A 20,159-nucleotide genomic window follows, 5' to 3' on the forward strand; every position below is an offset into this window, starting at 1 on the left:
AGTAAAGTTAATACTATGGCCGAAAATTCCATAAGTAGCGAACATTAAAAGTACAAGAAACGTAACCCAAATCAGTACCGACGAACCGAACTAGAAAATAACCTACTACACAACAAACAATCGTAGAGTTCCGAATTAAAGTCCACCTCCAGAAAAACTAGATAACAGTTATATTCGAAATCAAGCGTAATGAAAACATCAATGGCCCGATACGAACTGCCGATTCGCCCGGCGGAGGGGATATTATCCCTAGCAATAACAAGGCAATTTTCGTAACGTTCGTTACCAAGGAAGGATACTTTGTGCTCACACTCAAAAAAAAAAAAAAATTTAAAAAAAAACAAATTTTGTTAATTGTTGTTGAATTATATTAACAATATACCTCTTAAAGAGGGACTGATGTGTAAGTGGGGTCCAGAACTTGAAAATAACTTTAGGGTCCAGAACCTGAAAATAACTTTTAGCACACTCTTAGCATTCTCAACGCACTTTCAATGACGTGCCCTTATGACAAACAAAAAAATTTACAAATGCAAATTTCGTTCATTGTTGTTAGCTTTTACTCTCAACACTCTTCTTAAAGAGATATTGATGTGTAAGTACGGCCCTGAACCTAGAAGTACTGAACACAACATTCACTGGGGAAAATGATATCTACTACTGAGACTTAAATTTTTCGGTTGAGTTTAACTGAAAAATATAAAACATACACGGAACCTGGTAGAAGAATTCATTAAAAACAACAAACTTTCTTTTAGAAATTTTAAAATGTGAAGTACCTGAGTAGATAGCAATATTTTCAAAAAGTGGCCATAAAGTAACATCCCCCCCCTCCCCCTCTGATATTGCGAGGATTAAATTATGCAATAGCGGCCATCCCCACGTGTCATGTTTGCCACCACCGCTGCAGAAAGCTGACTGGAGAAGGCAGAACTCAGCACTGTACATTATTATATCACTGAGAATGAATATACGAGTGGCTGATTGCCTCGCACACGTGTCAACTTAGTGAAGGCTCTTCCTAACGGTACTCAATTATGCAGCTCTTCAGATCGCCGCAGCAAAAGCGGAGCAGATTTGGGACGGACATTTCCCCCAGCGGTTAACAGTAAATATGTACTGGTCTCGGACGCAAGCCATTGCTGCCGTCAATCAATGCCCTTGAGTATCCTCGGGTGAATTTTCTGTAAATGAGATCTGTTATTAACACTTGTTGCTACTGTTTATGAACGAAAAACGAACGAACATTAACTAACCACACCATCCCTCTGGCTTACTCCCAATCCGCTGAACTCTCCTTCGCAAGGACGACGGCTCTAATCCACGTCCGACTATCCTGGTTTAGGTTTTCCATTATTTCCCCAAATCACTCCAGGCTAATGTCGGGCGGGTTCGTTTGAAAGGGCAAGACCAATTTCCTCCCAATTCTTGCAACAATGTGAGCGTGTGTCCCGTCTCTATGATTCCGTTGTCGACGGGGCGTTAAACCCTAATCTTCCTTCCTTCCTTCTCCCAGTCTATTGTGTAGCTCCATTTAATTTCGCCTCGTAAAATAATATACTTTCACACACACACACACACACACACACACACACAAAGACACACACGTACACACGCACGCATAGACACACACACACACACACACACACACACACACACACACACACACACCACACCACACTTAGGATTTTTTTTAGTCTAAATCCTGATTCCTTTCCCAATTCTTGTGCTATTCGTGTCTGGGTCTCTGTCGGTTTCACAGCGCGAACAGCTGCCGTTTGTTTTCCCGTCAAACATGCAGCTGCCTGCTGTCTGTAGATGATGCAAAAGGGCTTCAACGCTGCTGGTTTGCACGTGCCACTAAGGTGACAATATGGGCTAATTTCATGCGGTTTATGATTTTATGGTTTTTCCAAGTAATTGTTGTTTTACCATAAATATATTTGTTTTGATTGCAATATAAAGAACTCAGAGAGCTCGTAATTTATCACGCTGGTAGTGAACTAGGCACATTTTGAACGTCTTGACAATTTGCTGTTTGCAATCCGCCAATATTGGTAACATCTGATGATATGCTTTATCATACTAATTACATTAGGAGCTGTGGTACGTCTTCCTACCTTGTTTGTAAACGTTTCTTTTAAAAAAGAATATCCCTTTATTCAACGTGATTTCCTTGCTCCTATCCGTTTCTTCCCTTTTTTTTAGATCTGAAGGTGGTTGCTCTGTAAACGAAATAGGTTATCTAACTGTTTCCTTATATTCCGAACATGAAAAATAAATTTACTACAGGTCGCGTGTCTCTCTTGCTGACTGTTTCATGTCCTACAAACTGGCTTTGAAATTTTTACTTAATTTATGAGAACTGGCTTAGCATTCGATCGCAATTTTGTACACTATGCAACGATTTTTCGCGTACGAATAATAGTTATTTGTGTTTCCCTGGATGCTACTCTACTAAAATCTGTCAGAATTTGTAAGACTAGTAACACAAATCCTATTTTGCTAGAACATGCTAAGAAGTTTATAATGTTACAACGTCGCTTTTATAATACCACGTTTCTGTTATCATTTCCGTTCGTTGCGTGCGAGCAAGAGCTGTGCTCTGAGAAACATCTGTGCATAAAACTAAACGTGCTGTGGTAGTGTGACCGAAGGATTGGTGACGCAATCCACTTGCTGCTACCAACCTTGGAAATGGAAGTTTTTGATTGTCAGCGGGGCTGACTGGCTCGAGGAGGAGGAGGAGGAGTAGATCGGTGTTAAACGTCCCATCGGCAACGAGATCATTAGAGACGGAGCACAAGCTAGGATTAGGGAAATATGGAGAAAGAAAGTGCCCTCGCTCTTTCGAGGGAACCATCCAGGTATTTGCCTTAAGCGATTGAGGGCAATCACGGAAAACCTAAATCAGGATCACCGGACGCGGGTTTGAACCGTCGTACTCCCAAATGTGAGTCCAGTGTGCTAACTACTGCGCTACCCCGCTCGGTGATTGGCTCGAAGCAGCAGTAATGTTCCATCCAAGCTGTATCCTACTAACGTATGGTTCAAATGGCTCTGAGCGCTATGGGACTTAACTTCTAAGGTCATCAGTCCCCTAGAACTGAGAACTACTTAAACCTAACTAACCTAAGGACATCACACACATCTATGCCCGAGGCAGGATTCGAACCTGCGACCGTAGCGGTCGCGCGGTTCCAGACTGTAGCGCCTTTGACCGCTTGGCCACCCCGGCCGGCCCTAGTAACGTATCAGGCACCGTTGCTAACCATCATGTATCGCCATCGCGACATAATTTAATAAGTCCGACGTGTGCAAATATTAGACAGTAGTAAAACGCCAAGATCTCGTATACCCTCCAGTTGTCTGATGAGCTGCTTGTGACTACATCGTAATACGCGGAAGATCCAAAACATTATGGCCACCTTCTTAATAGCATGTGGAAGGCAATACAGCGACGATTCTGCATGGCATGGACGGAACGAGTCTTTGGTGGTTTCCAGAGATCTATAGCACAGGTCATGCAGTTTCCGTAAATTACGGGGTTGTGGTTCGTGAGCGCGTAATTGACGCCCGATAGCGTTCCATAAGTGTTGCATCGGTTTCAGATTAGGCGAATTTGGTAGCCTGGACATCAGCGTGAGTTCGTTATCATGCCCCTCGAACCACTTAGCAGGACTCTGCTCTTATGACACGGAAAGTTACCACTCTAGAAGATACCATCGTTGTCGGAGAAGGAATGCAGGTCGTCTGCAGTAACGTTCACGTAGCCCTCCGCTGTGATGATGATGATGTTTGGTTTGTGCGGCGCTCAACTGCGCGGTCATCAGCGTCCGTACGAAGTCCCAATTTTTACACAGCCCAAGTTGTGTACACAGACCATTCTACCCACTGCCACGAATGATGATGATGACGATGATGAAATGATGAGAACAAAACAAACATCCAGTTCCCGGGCAGGGAAAATCCCAAACCCGGGCGGGAATCGAACCCGGGACCCCATGATCCAGAGGCAGCAACGCTAGCCACTTTTTTTTAAGATCATTTGATTCTATATTGTTCGTTGAATTTGTTCGGGGCGGACGTCCGATGGTACCCATTTAGGTTCTTCGTTGATCCGTTCACTCAGTTTTTTGTTACAGAGAGCAGCTAACCCTCTGACCGAACACGCTGAGCTACCGTGCCGGCGTCACTAGACCACGAGCTGTCCTGGTGCCTTAGATTACTATTGCAGGTCCCCTGTAAGCCCAGGAGAATATCCCTCAGACCACAACACCGCCCCCACCGGCCTGTGTCTGTGGCGCTGTGCGTGTTTCAAGAGGCTGTGTGCTCGAATGACAACGTATCCAGACACAACCATGTAATAGGAAATATGATTCACCCGACCAGGTGACAGGTTCCGCTGATCCACGGTCGTATCTTGATGATTTTGTACTCACTGCAGTAGAAATTGATAATGTCATTGGATCAGCGGGGGAACACGTAGATATCGTCTGCTGCAGAGACCCATGTTCAACAGTTCGCGCTGGGCTGAGAGCTCCAAAACACTTATACTTACACCAGCATCTGTCGCAAGATCTGGAACGGATTGCCACATGTCCCGGTTTTCAGAGTGAGCAAGCCTCGAACGTGCACGTTCTGCGATGAGGCGTTGAAGTCCAACACTCTGTCGCCCATTTGTGGTTTCACCGTCCTTCAACCGCTGTCCACAGATGCTCACGGCAGTAGCACGCAAACAGTTGATCATCTTAGCGCTTTCGAGATGCTTGTTCCCAGGCTCCAGGTTATAACAACGTGCCCTTCGTCAAAGTCGCCTCTTTTGTCATTGGAATTACCTACTTGCGGTCCATATCATCGCTAGAATGATTCGCCATTCACATCTGTTCCGTGTATACGCTTTCGGCGTTACCTGCCGGCAACGCCACCAGGCGGCATTTCAGTCTCTTGATCGCCTGGCGTCATAAATCTTATGTCTTACGTTTATACGTAAAACAAAAGACAATTTTATAACAGAAAATCCAAGTGTACGTTAGAACAGTGAAGCAGTGCATCAGTAGAGAAGTTCGCTTGGATCCAGATAAGCGACCTGGAATATTAGGTATTGCAGTAGCCACAGTAGGTCCTGATCAGTCAGTTATCATTTGGTAGTCGAACCAAGTTTCTGTCTCCTCAGGGGAACTCTGTGGAACATCACAGCTGAAACTCTGTCAGTTTTTCCAGTGCCTTCCCGCTTTTCTAAAAACTTTGCACTTTAAATGAACGTGCACCATTAAAGCTTTTTCGTATTGTGTACTGCTTCTCCACGCGCTTCTACGAGGGTAATCCCAAAAGTAAGCTCTCATATTTTTTTATAAGTACGTAGACCTGTTTATTTCTACAATTGTTTACATCAGTTTACAACTTGGACATTTAGCTATTTTTCGACATAATCACCATTTCTGTCGATGCATTTTTGTAGTCTCTGTGGCGGTTGTTGTATGCCCATGTCATACCAGCTCGCCGCCATGGTGTTCAGAAAGTTATGAACCTAATCTTTCACCTCGTCGTTGGAGCTGAATTGCTTTCCGGCCAAATGTTCTTTTAATCTAGGGAACAGGCGATAGTCACTGGGTGCCAAGTCAGGGCTATAGGGTTGGTGGGTGATAGTGAAGCGCCAGTTGCGCATCGGATCGATGATGATGACGAATCCGGGGTTGTGAGCGCCTCGGTCTTCTCGTTCTGTCGTGTCTCTAGGTTGATCGCACCCTTCTTGACGCTGTGATCGCCAACATTGTCGAATAGTGGCATCGCTCTCGAGTATTCACCTATTGCTCCAAACGGCTTCTTTCGACCCACCTACATACCCTCGCTCAACTGCTGAGATCTGCGTACGTGATTCACACACCTGTCTGCGAGGCATAGTTACTGTCCAACTGAGAACACGGAATGAAATTCGCAAGGCCTTTATGCCCTTGTATCGACATGAGCCCTGTTTAGTATCCTTGCCAACTGCGCTGCGAAATTGCGCTGCAGCGTCATAAATTCATCCGCCCGCATTTCGCCTTTTGTATTTTTAGGCCTTTTTGCCTTAGAGTGTACACTGCAAACCAGAGTACAGTGAATGCCGGAACGAAAATGACTTTCTATGTATGCTTCAGAAATACATCCAGTTGATACACTACTGGCCAATAAAATTGCTACACCAAGAAAAATGCAGATGATAAACGGGTATTCATTGGACAAATATATTATGCTAGAACTGACATGTGATTACGTTTTCACGCAATTTGGGTGCATAGATCTTGAGAAATCAGTACCCAGAACAACCACCTCTGGCCGTAATAACGGCCTTGATACGCCTGGGCATTGAGTCAAACAGAGCTTGGATGGCGTGTACAGGTACAGCTGCCCATGCAGCTTCAACACGATACCACAGTTCATCAAGAGTAGTGACTGGCGTATTGTGATGAGCCAGTTGCTCGACCACCATTGACAAGACGTTTTCAGTTGGTGAGAGATCTGCAGAATATGCTGGCCAGGGCAATAGTCGAACATTTTCTGTATCCAGAAAGGCCCGTACAGGACCTGCAACATGCGGTCGTACATTATCCTGCTGAAATGTAGGGTTTGGGAGGGATCGAATGAAGGGTAGAGCCACGGGTCGTAACACATCTGAAATGTAACGTCCACTGTTCAGAGTACCGTCAATGCGAACAAGAGGTGACTGAGACGTGTAATCAATGGCACCTCATACCATCATACCGAGTGATAAGCCAGTATGGCGATGACGAATACGCGCTTCCAATATGCGTTCACCTCGATGTCGCGAAACACGGATGCGACCATCATGATGCTGTAAACAGAACGTGGATTTATCCGAAAAAATGACGTTTTGCCATTCGTGCACCCAGCTTCGTCGTTGAGTACACCATCGCAGGAAGCGCTCTTGTCTGTGATGCAGCGTCAAGGGTAACCGCAGCCATGGTCTCCCAGCTGATAGTCCATGATGCTGCAAACGTCGTCGAACTGTTCGTGCAGATGATTGTTGTCTTGCAAACGTCCTCATCTGTTGACTCAGGGATCGAGACGTGGCTGCACGATCCGTTACAGCCACGGGGATAAGATGACTGTCATCTCGACTGCTAGTGATACGAGGCCGTTGGGATCCAGCAAGGCGTTCCGTATTACCCTCCTGAACCCACCGATTCCATTTTCTGCTAACAGTCATTGGATATCGGCCAACGCGAGCAGCAATGTCGCGATACGATAAACCACAATCGCGATAGGCTACAATCCGACCTTTATCAAAGTCGGAAATGTGATGGTGCGCATTTCTCCTCCTTACACGAGGCATCACAACAACGTTTCACCAGGCAACGCCGGTCAATTGCTGTTTGTGTATGAGAAATCGGCTTGAAACTTTCCTCATGTCAGCACGTTGTAGGTGTCGCCAACGGCGCCAACATTGTGTGAATGCTCTGAAAAGCTAAACATTTCCATATCACAGCATCTTCTTCCTGTCGGTTAAATTTCACGCCTGTAGAACGTCATCTTCGTGGCGTAGCAATTTTAAGGGCCAGTAGTGTAATTGAGGACGTAGGTTGCTACTCTGAGATGAAGAGTTTGCCACAGGAGAGGAATTCGTGGCGGGCCGCATGAAACTGATGACCAAAAACGCGCTTCAGTCATATTCTGCCTCAGCGATATGTTTGATGGGGGCAGCAGTATTGTCTGTCTTCTTCGAATACGGGATATCTAAATGTACCCCACAGGATTTCTCTAGAGCGACATCGCCTTTTTTCCAAGGGTTCCCATTTACATTCCCCAAACGTTTCTGTTACACTTTGTGTATGGGCTGTAGCGATCTGTTACGATCCTAATAGCGCATCTCTAAATCCGCTCGATGTCTGTCCTTAAAGGAGAATGCTCAGAACTCGAAAAGGTCTGAAAAGTAGGTAACTGCGGTAAGCTTTGATAAAAGGAACGAATAAATACGACAGAAAATGAAAGAATATTTCACGTCTTTGACCTATAATATTTTTACTAGCAAAAGCCTTAGCACTCTGTGTTTGGTGACCGGCAGTGAGACATAACTACCTTCACCGCTAATACGCTCTCACAGGCGACGAAAAATTTGGCGTCACTGTCTCCAGACGAGGCACTGTTGATGAAGCATCCGTGGCGAGAAATTGGACAAGAAAGTGGGGGAAGGGGAGCGGGCAGGCGGGGTGGGTTGCGTGGGACGTAATTGCAGCTGGAGATGCTGCGTCCGTCCCCGCCATTCCTGCCGTGCAGTAAGCAGTGAGCACTTCTCGCCACAGCGGGAGACCAGCCTAGCTCTGTCAGCGCCCAACGGGAAGGCGAAAGAGTGAAAGAGGGGACGACGCTGCAGACGTCTGCACCCGCGTCTGTTCCTCTCAGGTCGGTTATCCTGTAACGGTTATCCCGTTAGTAAACATACAAGTGGCACTAAACCTATATTATTCTTGAAGAATCAAGTTTGCCAGGATTGCTAGCAATTATTTTTATTACTATGACCGGTTTCGACAGATCTACGCTGTATCAGATCACATATAGAATAACACTCAATTAAAACATTCAGTTCGATGCTACTCTATCCTGTGCAAGCCTCTTCATCTCCAAATAACTGCTGCTTCTGAATCTTCTTACTGTACTCATCTCTTGGTCTCGGTCTACGATTTTTGCCCCCTTCTCTCCCCCCCTCCCCTTTTAGTCAAGTGGTGTCAGAAATTTCTTTTCTCCCCCAATTCTTTTCAGTGCCTCCTCATTATTTTCGCAATTTTCTTCTTTCGCACCCTATTTCAAAAGCCTCTTTTTTTTCTTGTCTAAACTCTTTATCGTCCATGTTTCACAGTGCCGTACATGGTTAAACTCCAGACAAATACTTTCAGAAAAGACTTCCTAACACCTAAATCTATCTTCGATATTAAAAAATTTCTCTTCTTCATAAACGCTTGTCTGTGTTTTATATCCTCTCTTCTTCGGCCGTCATCAGTTATTTTGGTGCCTAAATAGCAAAACTCATTTACCACTTTTAGTGTCTTGTTTCCCTCAGCATTAGCTGCTTTAGATCGATTGCATTCCATTATCCTTGTTTTCCTTCGTTGATGTTCAAATTATATTCTCCTTTCAAAACTCTGTCCATTCCGTTCATCCAAGACCGTTGCTGTCTCTGACAGAATTACGATGTCATCTGGAAACCTCATTTTTTTTAAATTTCTTCTCCCTGAAGTTTAATTCCTACTCCAAATTTTTCTTGGTTTCTATTACTGCTTGTTCGGTGTACAGAAGAATAACACATGGGATAGGCTACAACCCTGTCTCACTCCCTTCTCAGCCCCTTCTTCCTTTTCATGCCCCTCGATTCTTATAACTGGCGTCTGATTTCTGCAGACGTTTGGAAGAGCCTTTCGCTCCCTGTATTTGACCCCTGCTACTTTCAGATTTTCAAAGAGATAATTTCAGCGAACACTGTGAAAAGTTTTCTCTGATTCTACAAATGCCACGAATAAACGTATGTTTTTCTTTCCTTAACTGATCTTCTAATAGAAGTCGTAGGTTCAGTAGTGCCTCGCGTGTTTCTGCATTTCTCCAGAATCCAAACTGATTTTCACCGAGGTCGACTTCTACCAGTTTTTCCATTTTTCTGTAAGGAATTCTTGTTAGTATTTTGCAACCATGACTTACTAAATAGTTCGGTAATACTGACATCTGTCAGCACCTGCTTACGTTGGAATTGGAACTATTACATTCTTCGTGAAGTCTGAGGGTACTTCGCCTATCTTATAAATCTTGCGCACCAGATGGCGTCAGTTTTGTCATGGCTGGCTCTGCCAAGGCTATCAGTAGTTCTGACGGAATATCGTCTACTCCAGGGGCCTTTTTCGACTTAGGACTTCAAGCGCTCCGTTGAATTCTTCTCGCAGTGGCACATCCCCCATCTCATATTCGTCTACGTCCTCTTCCCTTTCTATAATATTGCTTTCAAGTTCAGCTCCGATGTACAGACCTTCTATACTCCATCCAGTTTTTTGTTTTGTCTTATTTGCTTAGTACCGGTTTTCCATGTGAGTTCTTGATATTAATACAGTCGCATTTCTCTAGAGGCCGCTTTAATTTTTCTGTAGGCGGCATGTATCCTTCCCCTAGTGAAATACGCTCCTAAATTCCTACATTTGTCTTCTAGCTATTCCTTCTTAGCCATTTGGCACTTTCTGTCAGTCATTTTTTTTTAGATATTTGTATTCCCCTTCCCTTCTTATATTTTCTCCTTTCGTCAATTACATTCAATATGTTCTGTGATATCCAAGGATTTCTACTAGCCCCCGTCTTTTTACATACGTGATGCTCTGTTGCCTTCACTGTTTCATCTCTCAAAGCTACCTATTCTTCTTCTTCTGTGTTCTTTCTCCTGTTCTAGTCAATCGGTGCCTAATATTTCCTCTGAAACTCTCGACAACCTCTCGTTCTTTCAACTTATCCTGTTTCCATCTCCTTAATTTCCTATCTTTTTGCAGTTTCTTCCGTTTTAATCTACAGCTCAAAACTAATAAATAGTGGCCAGAGTCCACATCTGGCACTGGAAATACATTAAAATTTTAAATCTGGTTTCGAAATCTCTGTATTGCTATTCCATAACCAGTCGGAAACCTTTCGGTCTCTTCCACGGATACAACCTTCTTTCATGATTCTTAAACCAAGTGGTAGCGATGATTAAATTATGCTCTGTGCAAAATTCCCCCAGTCCATTTTCACCTACTATTGTTCCTCCTCTTCCTTCTCTCACTGTCAAATTCCAGACCTCCATCACAATTAAACGTTCGCCTCCCTTCACTGTCTGAATAATTTCTTTTATCTCTTCATACATTTCTTCAATCTCTTCATCACCTGCGGAGCTAACTGGCAAATAAACTTGCGCTGCTGTGGTCGGTGTAGGCTTAGTGTCTGTCTTGGCTACAGTAATGCGTAACTATGCTGTTCGTAGTAGCAACCGGCATTCATATTTTCTTATTCATATTAAACTTACTCCTGGATTACACCTATTTTATTTTGTATTTATAGCCATTTATTCATCTGGCCAGAAGTTCTGTCCTTCCTGCCACTGAGCTTCACTAATTCCCTCTGCATCTAACTTAAACCTATCTATTTCCCTTTTAAATATTCTAACCTACTTGCCCACGCTCCTCCCCGCAGAGCATCAGTTTTGTTCCTTCTGGTGACGTTCTCCTCCTATGTGGTTCCCGCCCGGAAATCCGAATGGAAAACTATTTCATACCCGAAATAAACCTGCATGCCCCACGGACAAATTATGGCTGTTTTTCCCCTTGCTTTCATAGAGTATAATTATATATTTTGTTTTTATCTATGTTTTCAACTACTAATTGTTGTTGTATTACCAAGACAATTCGTATATCTTTGAGACTGTTCTTGAATGTGTAGAAATAAATTCTTTCATTTCTTGTTACTTCGGACCGCCATGTTGGTGTAATTAGTATTTCTATGGAGCTTCTGGCCGACGATATATGTACTTGTGACATCACACGTCCCACTTGCCTACATGCAGGGGCAAGTGCCTAGAACACAACAGTGGACTCTCAAATTAAATGTTGCAATGCTATTTCCATGTTTAAATTATCTGTATTATTTTTCTGTAGCAGTATTAAACACATGTGGCATAAAACAATATGCGAAGCAGGCAAGGCAGCGACAGTTCCAAACAAACATGCATTCAGAACGGAGATAGTATTCTGACACCGCAAGCTGACTATGTGTGTGTGAGTGTGTGTGTGAGTGTGTGTATGTGTACGAGTGTGCCATAAGTTGACAGTAGCGGACAGATATTTAAAGAGCACAATTGTTTCCATCAGGCTAAATAATTATATTAGTGTGTTTGTACTAGCTCAAATATTCTTCAAATTCGTGAATTATTGATGACCAACGTAGTCCGTTTTGCCTGACACACCATATCAAGCGTAAATTACTACCCAGTAGCTGACAGCTCCTTTCTAACGTCAACATTTTTTTATGTAAATTTATCAATTCAGTCAACAAAGGCTCTGAGCACTATGGGACTTAAATTCTGAAGTCATCAGTCTCGTAGAACTTAGAACTACTTAAACCTAACTAACCTAAGGACATCACACACATCCATGCCCGAGGCAGGATTCGCACCTGCGACCGTAGTGGTCACGCGGTTCCAGACTGTAGCGCCTAGAACCGCTCGGCCACCCGGCCGGCTCAGTCAACAGATTTAGTACGTCTGATCGAATGTGTGTTGAATCCATATGTTAAAACTACTCTTCAGTATGTTATTCAATCGAAGTGTCCTGTAGTTTCCGCTCAGTTATCAGCAGAGGATGTCAATGTTTTGTACTGCAAGATAAAGCTATTACTCTTGTGTGGAGTCACTATAATGTTCGCGTGATTTTGAAAAGTACTTGAATGTAGGATAGTTGAAAACATAGCAACCCTCGTTTCATCCGTATATGAGATGCGTAACACCTACGAGTTCTGAGAGACATGTACACATCTCCTATTCTGGAGATTTGAATGCAGCTCTTTGGACCACGCGACATGCGATCTGTGTGTACCATTGGGCAACGATTGCTCTCGCGCGTCCTTTGCAGAATGGAGGCAGTGACAGGATACCCCTTGATATGCAAGCAGCGACTCGTGTGCCACCAGTGCGTAACGCACGCAGGCCAGCAGAAAGCTTGCTGCTCTTCTCTGTCTATACACGTCTGCTGAGGACGTCGTGATCCTTACGCGAGATATGCGTTGGTGATCCAGCTGTCTATCGCAATTGCCGGTTCACTGAATTTTCTCAACAGCGTTTTGCGTAGAGTTTTTTCTTCCCTCCAGAGAATCCAATTTAAATTCATATAGGTAGTAAACGAGGGTTGCTAATCTTTCATCTTTCCACTTTCAACTACTTTTCGAGGTCATCCAAACGTTATAGTGACTCCGTGCTAGGGTATTCACTTTATCTTGTAGTACGAAACGTTTGTCGACTTCTGCTGATGACAGTAATTTTGCTGTCACACAGTGGAAACGACATGACACTTGGATGAAATAGCGCACTGAACACAGTTTTTAATATCTGAATTCAGTACACATTCTATTATACTTAATAATGCTTTTTAACGAATTTACAAGTCTACATAAAAACATTGAGATTAAAAAAGATGTGTCAGCTACTGAGTAGTAATTACTTTTCTAGTAGCTGACATGGAGTGCAATGCAGTGTGTTGATAATTTATGAATTTGAAGAGTATTGGAACTAGTAAAAATATAGTTAACATCAATTTTTTACCTAATGGAAATATTTTTGCTCTTTCAGTAACTTATACCCACTGTCAGCGTGTGACACACGCAATTCCAGCATGTAGTGTTAGAATACTGTCGGAATTATGAACACCTGTTTGTTTGTTTGGAACTTGAACTATCACTGCCTTGCTCACTTAGCACATTATTTTATCTACATGTGTCCTGTACTGCACCGCGCAGGATATCCGAGCGGTCTATGGTCGCCTAGTCACGGCTAGCGCAGCTCTCCCCCGTCGGAGGTTCGAATCCTTCCTCGGGCATGGGTGTGTGTGTTATCCTTAGCGTAAGTTAGTTTAAGTTAGATGAAGTAGTGTGTAGGCTTAGGGACCGCTGACCTCAGCAGTTTGGTCCCGTAAGACCTTACCAAAAATTTCCAAAAAATTTCTTGTACTGCTATAGAATATTAATACAGACAATTTTTATTTGAAAATAGCATTGACACCTATGTCAGTCCGAAACCTTCCAGGGAATAGACTACAGCACACTTTATCTATTGGAGTTACTGAAAAATTCTGGTTGGAATATCACTGTGCAGCCAGAGGAAGTTGGATTGCAGGTATGGCAGAAAGATTCACCACACAACTGCTATTTTTTACAGAGTGCATCAGAAATTAAGAGTTGAAGGGCAGAAAGTGAAGCTGTGGTTGAGAAGGGAGCGAGACAGGGTTGTAGCCTACCCCCAACGTTATTCAATCAGTACCAAGCAGGAATTTGTAGAGTTAAAAACCATTCAACAGCCAAGACAGCATAAAATATTTTTTTTTAATTTAAGACATCCGGTTTCAACAGACTATTCCTGTCTTTTTCAGGTCTTAAAATCTTTTATTGCAAATCAAAACATGCGTGAAGTTAGTGTAAAATGTGCAGGTTTTATAACAAAAGATTTTAAGACCCGAAGAAGACAGCATAGTCTGTTGAGACCGTTTGTCTTAAATAAAAAAATATATTTTATGGGATCTTGTCTGTTGAACGGTTTTTGATAATTAAACAGATCACCCATCAGTTCTTTCAAAATGAGAAGATTCAATCAAATTTCTAGAGAAAATTAAAGCTCATAGGGAAGAAATAAAATCTTTGAGATTTGCTGATGACGTTGTAATTCTTTCAGAGACAGCAAAAGACTTGGAGGAGTAGTGGAACGTAAAGGACAGTGTCTTGAAAGGAGGATATAACATGAACATCAACGAAATCAAAAACAATTTAATCGAATTTGGAAAAAATAAATTTATGGCACAACTGGACTAAAAGAAGGGATCAGTTGATATGACGCATTTTAAGGCATAGTGGAATAGTCGATTTGGTAATGGAGGGAATTGTAGGGTAATCAGGTTCAAATGGCTGTAGTTTGCACACACTACTTATTCGAACATGAAGAGGCTTGCTCAAGATAGAGTAGCGTGCGTCAAACCAGTCATCGGTCTGCTTGTGAATAAGAGGTACCTAACGACAGGTAATATTGGTCAAAAATAGACGAAAAGTCCCTATAATTATAAGTATGTCCGGAAACCATACCTGATGAGATACGGGCCGTTTTACTTGTGGTGAGTAATATGCAGATATTCGGTGCAGGATTCACAAGAGATGGAGGTGAGGCATCAAGATCGCTTCAGTATCAATATATGCGCACGAATTATCGGTGACAGACTTATAGGGCCACACACCAAACGCGGCACTGATGACCTCATCGTTTAGCGCTCTAAAACATCAATCACATCACTTTCCCGAACAAATTAATAGGTGCTGTGTACCATCCATTTCTGGGCGATGAATTGCCAGTGCTATTGGAGAACGTTACCCTAGAAGAAAGAAGACGACTGTGGTTTACGCATGACAGGGTATCAGACTATTTCTTACAGATCGTGCGACTCTACCTCACCGGGCGATGAATTCTTCGAGGAGGTCCGATAGCATGGCCTATCCGTTCACAGGGCCTGCATCCATTGGATTTCACGCAAAGGGAACATTTAAATATAAGGGGCAGTCAAATGAAAGCGAGACAGATGGAAAAAGTAATTAAACTGTTTATTATCTCAGAATTAATCGCCATAAGTGTTATTACATTTATCCCACTGTGAGCCAAGATGGTCATTGCCATCATGGAAAAATGTTTGCGATTGCCTGTGGAACCATGATAGTACCCAGGCGTGCACCTTTTCGTCCCAAGCAAGTCGGCGGTCACGAATGTCTTTTTTCAGGGTTCCCAAGTACGGAAATCGGATGGGGACAGATCGGGACTGCGTGGAGGATATGTAAGAGCATTCCAGCGAAACTTATGCATTGTAGTCGGAACAGCCTTGGCAACTCGCCGAACCACCTTCACAATTCTCTATTATTCCAATCCCGTATAGCGCGCGGAAAGAATGAACTCCTATATCTTTCCGTACGAGCACTGATTTCCCTTATTTTATCTAGGTGATCGTTCCTCCCTATGTAGGGCGGTGTCAACAAAATATTTTCGCATTTGGAGGAGAAGGTTGGTGATTGGAATTTGGTGAGAAGATTTCGTCGCAACGAAAAACGCCTTTCTCTTAATGATGTCCAGCCCAAATCCTGTATCATTTCTGTGACACTCTCTCCCATATTTCGCGAAAATGCAAAACGTGCTGCCCTTCTTTGAACTTTTTCGATGTACTCCGTCAGTCCTATCTGGTAAGGATCCCACACCGCGCAGCAGCATTCTAAAAGAGGACGGACAAGTGTAGTGTAAGCAGTCTCCTTAGTAGACCTGTTACATTTTCTAAGTGTCCTGCCAGTAAAAGGCAGTCTTTGGTTACCCTTCCCCACAACATTTTCTGTGTTCCTTCCAATATAAGTTATTCGTAATTGTAATACCTAGGTATTTAGTTGAATTTACGGCTTTTAGATTAGACTGATTTTATCGTGTAACCGAACTTTAACGACTTCCTTTTAGCACTCATGTGGATGACCTCACACTTTTCGTTATTTAGGGTCAACTGCCACTTTTCGCACCATTCAGATATCTTTCCTAAATCGTTTTGCAGTTTGTTTTGATCTTCTGATGACTTTATTTGTCGATAAACGACAGCGTCATCTGCAAACAACCGAAGGCGGCTGCTCAGATTGTCTCCAAAATCGTCAATATAGATAAGGAACAGCAAAGGGCCTAAAATACTACTTTGGGGAACGCCAGAAATCACTTCTGTTTTACTCGATGACTTTTCGTCAGTTACTACGAACTGTGAACTCTCTGACAGGAAATCACAAATCCAGTCACATAACTGAGACGATATTCCATAAGCACGCAATTTCACTACGAGCCGCTTGTGTGGTACAGTGTCAAAAGCTTTCCGGAAATCCAGAAATACGGAATCGATCTGAGATCCCTTTTCAATAGCACTCATCACTTCATGTGAATAAAGAGCTAATTGTGTTTCGCCGGCCGCGGTGGCCACGCAGTACTAGGCGCTGTAGTCCGGAACCGCGCGACTGCTACGGTCGCAGGTTCGAATCCTGCCTCGGGCATGGATGTGTGTGATGTCCTTAGGTTGGTTAGGTTTAAGTAGTTCTAAGTTCTAGGGGACTGATGACCTCAGATGTTAAGTCCCATAGTGCTCAGAGCCATTTTTTATTGTGTTTCACAGGAACGATATTTTCTAAACCCATGTTGACTGTGTGTCAATAGATCGTTTTCTTCGAGGTAATTCATAATGTTCGAGCACAACATACGTTCTAAAACCCTACTGCATATCGATGTTAACGATATGGGCCTGTAATTTAGTGGATTACTCCTACTACCTTTCTTGAATATTGGTGTGACCTATGCAACTTTCCAGTCTTTAGGTACGGATCTCTGTTGAGATGGTGCAACGTGACGGGCTCCTCTTCTACTTCGCCGTATGATCTGTTCCTGGAGATCGCAACTTTCATTTGCTGGGGCTTCATCTACAGAAGTTCAGCTTTAATTTCTCGCCCTCGATGCAGGAGTTGTTGGCGGACTGGCAGTTCATTTAGCGCATCTTTGAGAGTTGGTAGAATTCTGCTGTGATTCTCCTTCAAAAAGCTTTCTCTGCACTGTAATGAATTAGCAGACTTGGCGTCATCTCTTTCACTCGCGTGACCCACCACTCATATGCAGTGCTGTACTGGACCCGCTGTACCAAGCATGCTTGCCACTAGGCTGCTACTTCGTCGCGTAACGTTGCGTCTGGCAGGTGTTCCAGCTGCCTTTCCTTCCACGATCTTTTTTCTCTGGAGGAGTGTGCTACATTCGTAGCTGCAGTGGTCTGAGAATATGATAGGGACTCGAACCCGGATGCTCCGCTTCTCTGGAACGGCTGCCTTAATCGCCTCGGACATCCCAATACGCTTTCCGCCAGACCCAAATTCTCAACTTCCTACTCGCCGCATCGCAACGACCCCCGCCCATTTATGCCCTGCGCGCAGATTTCTGATTCCAGTAGGAGTGCGGACTTTGGCTTCAGAACAAGTCCCATACCAAGCCTCTATGCAGAAGCTGGTAAACCGCCACTTCACGTCAGACGACGGCTACTTACGGTGAGCCAGGCGAATAAAACACTGTCCACACTATACACACCGACCTACCATACCGCTGCTCAGCCTCCACTGGGAAGGCTTTCTCGTAACCGGCAACAGGCAACGAGGCGCTGTAGGATTCGTGCAGAGGATTGGCTTCTAGAGATGGGTGTACCCGGTCTTCGTGTTTTACATCGCGGTGGTAGCAGATTTCCACCTTGGCTTGTCCGGAGGCCCAGACTTATTGTAGACTTAACGAATTTTAAGAAATATCGTACGTCAGATATTACATTCCAGTCTCTGTTTTCCAACATTTTAAATATGCATCACGGTTTCACAATAGTGTACACTGGTACTTCCAAGCAAGGGAATTTCCTTGGCTGCTCTATCCTGTTCCCCAACCATGTCACCAGGATCCTGAAGGCACTGGAGCAGATGGGCCTTATTCGAGGCAAATAGTTTCTCATTTTATCCGATTCCCTTAGTGCCTTACAGTCGTTACAGAGCCTGTACGCAGCTGAGGAGTTGGTCCGGCTGATATATGACAAACTGCACTTGCTCCAATTGCAGGATAAGCAGGTGCCACTCTGCTGGGCGCCAGGTCATGTTGGAATATGGGGAAATGAACAGGCCAATCGGGCTACGAAGGAGGCCTGCAGAGGACAGGATGTGGCACAGTGTCGTATTTCCTTGCAGGCTGTCGTTTCTGCAGTACATAGGAAGTGCATGCAGTTGTGGGATGAGGAATGGGTGGCGGTAACGGCCAATGGGACCCTCACGCGTCTTAGAATTGGACACTGCCCTCTTACACATTGATTTGTACTACGGCGAGAGGATCCCCCGTTTTATGATGCTTATGGCGTGCACATCTCTGTCCGCCATGTATCTATTTTATCTGATGATGAGGCGAGTGCGACTAAGGTTTTAAAGCTTCGTGACGTGTGTGGATTCTGGCCTAAAGTTTTAGGTTGGAGTTTTTAGTGTGTTGCAGAGTAGCTGACTACTCCTTTTTTTTATTCTTGTGGTCAGCCAGCCATGTCCATATGCTACATCGTTTTAGCTTCTTATACCACTTTCTTCCTGCTTCGTTAACGTTTTACAATTGACGCAATACTTCGTTCCGTCGTTCTGGGTACACACATAGTTTTCCAACTTTTGCTACCTGTGTTTTACATACTGTTTTAGCTTCCTGTTTTGTGCATTTTACTGACAATCGTCTCAATATGTTTTCGCGCGGGCGCTAAAGACCTTGCTGTCTTGCACCCATACAAACATGTCCACGTCCATGTCCGAACGTTGGCTGTACACCCGCATTGAAACATTTTAATCAAACAGCTGTCGCACCCATATAATTATAGATGTGAGTGGTGTCTGTTGTGTCAGACACGTCCTTGAGAACAGACACCACTCATACACGCACCCGTGACATACTGGGTTCGACACACACAGCAGACATTCGGGCTTGAATTTCACTCCCACAGTAAAAAACCGCAGTACGCCCCGCTATTCCTCTTTCCTGGCCGCAATACTGAAGTCGGACACACGCATGGCTCGCTGACATCGCGTCGAATACCTCGAAAAGATACGAGGGCCATTTAGTAATTAAAGAGAAAAATTGGTCAGGAGAAAAAAGCGTTTATTTTTACAAAACAATACTTTTTCTACTTTTCAACATAATCCCCGTGAAATTTATTAACTTGTTCAACGGGATACAAGCTTTTTTATTCCGGCTGCAAAGAACTCTTTATCTTGATGTTTGAACCAATTTCCCACAAACTTTTTCACGTCTTCGTTGTTCTGGAACCTCTTCCCACGTAATGCCTCCTTCAGTGCACCAAACAAATGGAAATCACTTGGTGCTAAATCAGGACTGTGAGGGGGATGAGGCAGTACTTCCCAGTCCATTTTGTCGATGGTTTCACAGGTTCGTTGAGCAATATGAGGACGTACGTTCTCTCGCTGGAGAATCAGACCTCTTCTTTGAGATCCTCGACGTCGCTCTCTCTCTCATGCCTGGTTTCACCTTGTTTAAAACCAAATCCGAGTAGTACTGGCTGTTCATTGTACGCTGCTCTTCGAGATAGTCACAAAAAATTCGACCTTCAGCATCCCAAAACACCGTCAACAAGACTTTTCCAACTGATGCTTGGGTTTTGAATTTTTTCTTGATAGGTGAGTTGGTGTGCTTCTATTCCATGCTTTGTCTTTTTGATTCTGGCTCATAATAGTGAACCCAAGTTTCATCTCAAGTTAAAATTTTGTTGAGGAAGTGCTCATATTCTCTTTCATAGCGTTCCTTTAGTTCTGTGCACACTCTCAACCTTGTTTCCTTTTGT

At 43.8% G+C, this 20,159-nt stretch overlaps 1 protein-coding gene across 2 annotated transcripts in view; it reads left to right on the forward strand.

The window, feature by feature from the left end:
* Positions 1-20,159, forward strand: part of LOC126162535 (multiple inositol polyphosphate phosphatase 1) — a 264,549-nt gene that overhangs the window by 118,876 nt on the left and 125,514 nt on the right. Inside the window, exon 1 of one of the 2 annotated variants that reach the window (XM_049919109.1) lies at positions 8,294-8,403. The exons of the other annotated variant lie outside the window; for it this stretch is intronic. The gene's annotated coding sequence lies outside the window, so the exon portion shown is untranslated. Of the gene's footprint in view, positions 1-8,293; positions 8,404-20,159 lie in introns of those variants that run through there. 2 annotated transcript variants of the gene reach the window in all.

The sequence above is a fragment of the Schistocerca cancellata genome, chromosome 2, assembly GCF_023864275.1.
Source record: "Schistocerca cancellata isolate TAMUIC-IGC-003103 chromosome 2, iqSchCanc2.1, whole genome shotgun sequence".
In the NCBI taxonomy this organism is placed as follows: Eukaryota; Metazoa; Arthropoda; class Insecta; order Orthoptera; family Acrididae; genus Schistocerca; species Schistocerca cancellata.